Consider the following 4,307-nt stretch of genomic DNA (forward strand, 5'->3'; position numbering starts at 1 on the left):
CCCGGCAAAGGCGCCAAATTTGATACCACTCAAATTACCGTAAGGAGTGTTACTCTCATCAAAAGAGGTTCAGATGTAGTACTTAGGGATCGAATCCACAAGGAGCTAGGGAACAATAAAATCTAGTGTTTATTAATTCTAAGAGTTGTAAATGTTTAAATGAAATAGCAATAGTAACAAGCGAAGAAAATAGTAAATGTAACTTGGTTGGAAATGATATTAGACGCACGGCCACTATTCAGGTTTTGGAGATTATAATATCTATAGATGCCTATTTGCTGCATGCATGATATGTTATAGCTCAACCGCTTAACTCAGTGATCAGCTGTCGCATGTTTCACTGGTTAACAAACTAGATCACGTGTCTCAACGGTTAGTATGTTGACAACGAAAGAGTCTCGATCGATGGTCCTATAGGGACGTCGACCGATACACCTTTACCTACATCGACCGATAGTCAGTTGAGGACATCGATCGACGGGTTCTAGCCAGGCCTATGCGCGAGTACGATATGCCCTATTAAGATACTAAATTGGCGGTTAGCCCTCTCTAGCAGTCCTAATATGATAGATAGATGTCAGGATGGGATAACAAGGGTGCTTGAGTATGCAATCCTATGATCATGTTCTAGTTAGCAAGGCTAAAACAAGCAATGAATACAAATCTATCAAATATCACAACAAGGCAGATCTATAGTTTGGGGCTAATCCCACAAACCTATCTGATCCCTGGATCTAATAAATGAACTACTCAGACATAGCAAAGCAATTCATGACAATGAAGAAATGGGAATTCATAGTATAGATGAAAAGAAATGAAAACAAGGAGTTCCAATCACAAGTGATCTTCTCTCCAAAACTCTCTCTCTCTCTCTCAAAGTAAAACTGTAACAAAAAACTCTCTCTGCCGTCAAAACACTTAGGCAGTATATAATCAACTAGTTTAAAAACTCGTCAGGGCATTTTGTAATTTAGCTTGGACTTGGGCTTCAAGTCTGCTGGATCCAAAATGTCGCATGTCCAATGTCTCGACATCGATCGATGGTACTTGTGTACATTGATCGATATTAATCTTCATTTGTCGAGGCATCTCATGGTGTCGATCGATAGCACTGGATGTGCATCGATCGATTGTTCTACCTCTCGTCGACCTCTACATGGTCAGCTCAGATGAAATGTCTTTTAAGCTCCAAAATGCTCCAAAGTCAAAGCTTTACTCCGAAATGCACCTGAACCTGAAAACATACCTAGAAGAGTAGAAAACATAGATCTATATATATAGTAAAACACCTATATACCATGGATGAAAACGGGTCAAATCCAAGGTATATCACTCTTCCAGCCGCTGGACCCTACCTCCGGCTGAGCCGTTTCCAGGGTGGGCAGGCTGTTAAACAAAAAAGATAACTCTTTCTGGAATCCTGCCAATATCTCCGGACTTCCTAACGTAGCGATCAACCCCCACGTCCCGGTTCCAGAATTTTAACCAGATCCCCTTTCGAAGTTCGGGCATAAGCGCTATCAGACGGGTTTCCCCCGACTCTTAGGATTGACTAAACCATGTGCAAGTTCCGTTCACATGGAACCTTTCCCCTCTTCGGCCTTCAAAGTTCTCATTTGAATATTTGCTACTATCACCAAGATCTGCACCGACGGCCGCTCCGCCCGGGCTCACGCCCTAGGTTTTGCAGCGATCGCTGCACCCTCCTACTCATCGAGGCCTGGCTCTTGCCCGACGGCCGGGTATAGGTCGCGCGCCTCAGAGTCATCCATTTTCGGGCTAGTTGATTCGGCAGGTGAGTTGTTACACACTACACGCGGAGCGGATTTCGACTTCCATGTCCACCGTCCTGCTGTCTTAATCGACCAACACCCTTTGTCTGTTCTAGGTTAGCGCAGTTGGGCACCGTAACCCGGTTTCCAGTTCATCCCGCATCGCCAGTTCCGCTTACCAAAAATGGCCCACTTGGAGCTCTCGATTCCGTGGGATGGCTCAACAAAGAAGCCACCCGTCCTACCTATTTAAAGTTTGAGAATAGGTCGAGGACATTGCATCCCCGATGCCTCTAATCATTGGCTTTACCCGATAGAACTCGTTTCCGAGCTCCAGCTATCCTGAGGGAAACTTCAGAGGGAGCCAGCTACTTCATGGTTCGATTAGTCTTTCACCCCTATACCCAAGTGAGACGAACGATTTGCACGTCAGTATCTCTGCGGGCCTCCACCAGAGATTCCTCTGGCTTCGCCCCGCTCAGGCATAGTTCACCATCTTTCGGGTCCCGACAGGCATGCTCACAATCTAACCCTTCTCAGAAGATCAAGGTCGGTTGGCTGTGCACCCGCGAGGGATCCAGCCAATCAGCTTCTTTGCACCTTACGGGTTTACTCACCCGTTGACTAGCACACATGTCAGACTCCGTCCTGAGCACGCAGATGCCAAGGCACGCCGTGAGGCGCGTGCTGCAGACCACGATTAAGGCAGTGACGTCTCCGTGGGCGTAACAAAAGCCCGGGCTTAGGTCACCACCTTAATCTGCGTTGGTCCATGGCCCGAATCGATTGGCGGACCGGATTGCTCCGTTCCGCATCCGAACGGGGCGAATCGCCGGCCCCCATCCGCTTCCCTCGCGACAATTTCAAGCACTCTTTGACTCTCTTTTCAAAGTCCTTTTCATCTTTACCTCGTGGTACTTGTTTGCTATCGGTCTCTCGCCCACATTTAGCCTTGGACAGAATTTACCGCTCGATTGGGGCTGCATTCCCAAACTACCCGACTCGTAGATAGTGCCTCGTGGTGCGATAGGGTCTGGGCACGACGGGGTCTCACCCTCTCTGGTGCCCCTTTCCAGGGAACTTGGGCCTGACCCGCCGCTGAGGACGCTTCTCCATGACTACAATTCGAATGCCGAAAACGTCCGACTTTCAAGATGGGCTATTCCCGGTTCGCTCGCCGTTACTAAGGAAATCCTTGTTAGTTTCTTTTCCTCCGCTTATTGATATGCTTAAACTCAGCGGGTGATCCCGCCTGACCTGGGGTCGCGTTGAGGACTCTGGGTCATCAAGAGCTTTTGGACAAGAACGTCTGACTATATGACGAGAATTGAATTCACCACCGCATGTCAAGATGCTCCTGGCATCCTTAGCTCGGATTTTTGCCAACCACGTGCGGTAACACATGGGAGATCAGCTTCCGTCCCCTATCCTCGAGAGGATGGGGGGATGAAGATTTGTGACACCCAGGCAGACGTGCCCTCGGCTAGAAGGGTTGGGGCGCAACTTACGTTCAAAGACTCGATGGTTCACGGGATTCTGCAATTCACACCAAGTATCGCATTTTGCTACATTCTTCATCGATGCGAAAGCCGAGATATCCATTGTCGAGAGTCGTTTTAGACTTTACATTGCAGCATTACTTCCGAACAAACACCGTCGCCGGGTTGGCGAAAGCAGGCTGTTTAGTTACATATTCCTTGACACTTTTCGTGCCGGGCTTTGGTGATATCCGGAAGCTATGCGTACGATCCAACAAAAGCTGAAGTCTTGGGCATGGATGAACGCATAACCACGGAATCGGCAGGCACAGTAAGAAACCGGCCTACCGAGAGTGATGTTTCATCGTTCTCAGGTCATTCTGTTTCCAGGGTACGACAATGATCCTTCTGCAGGTTCACCTATGGAAACCTTGTTACCACTTCTTCTTCTTCTAAATGATAAGGTTTAGTGGACTTCTCGCAATGTCGCAGACGGCAAACCACCTGTCACGCCCCTAATCCTGGATAGGATTGTCGGGATGGCCATGGTTCGAGGGAAACGTACCAGCAGGTCTTAAGACCTTAAAGGCTAGCGTTCCATGGCCAAGATAGAAGGTTAAGGACGGCAGGATGCTGAGACTTAACCTTATAAGAAAAAGAAGCCAGCTAGGATAAGCTGTACAGAACCTGGGTGATGCTTACAAGAAGCTCGATCAGCTAGACGTAGCTCAATCATGCTCAGCCTAGCTCGTTCCAAGTTAAATCAGCTCAACTAGCTGGACTACTAGCTCACTCAGCTGAGGCAGCTGGGAGTCAGCTCATCTCAGCTCGACGGACTGTTCGAGTTTTAGGCCGATGGTCCGGGTCCGGGTCAATGGCGGGCCATGAGGTCAGGCCATGTAGTCCATGAGTCGTTGGGCTCTTGTGGGCAGGCTGTGGGCTTCGTTACCAGGTCTTGGCTTGGGTTGGACGTGCCTATAAGGTCTGGAACCTACTATTTCTGAACAGGTACGATCTGGACCGTTGATTGTAATCGATGGCCAACTTCTGTCCCAAA

At 48.5% G+C, this 4,307-nt stretch overlaps 1 non-coding gene across 1 annotated transcript; it reads right to left on the bottom strand.

Moving 5' to 3' along the window:
* Positions 1 to 3,229: 3,229 nt before the first annotated feature.
* Positions 3,230 to 3,385, bottom strand: LOC117130229. The gene has a single exon (XR_004453672.1). It is a non-coding gene; the product is annotated as a 5.8S ribosomal RNA (ribosomal RNA).
* Between the last annotated feature and the right edge of the window lie 922 nt (positions 3,386 to 4,307).

The sequence above is a fragment of the Brassica rapa genome, unplaced genomic scaffold (assembly GCF_000309985.2).
Source record: "Brassica rapa cultivar Chiifu-401-42 unplaced genomic scaffold, CAAS_Brap_v3.01 Scaffold0372, whole genome shotgun sequence".
In the NCBI taxonomy this organism is placed as follows: Eukaryota; Viridiplantae; Streptophyta; class Magnoliopsida; order Brassicales; family Brassicaceae; genus Brassica; species Brassica rapa.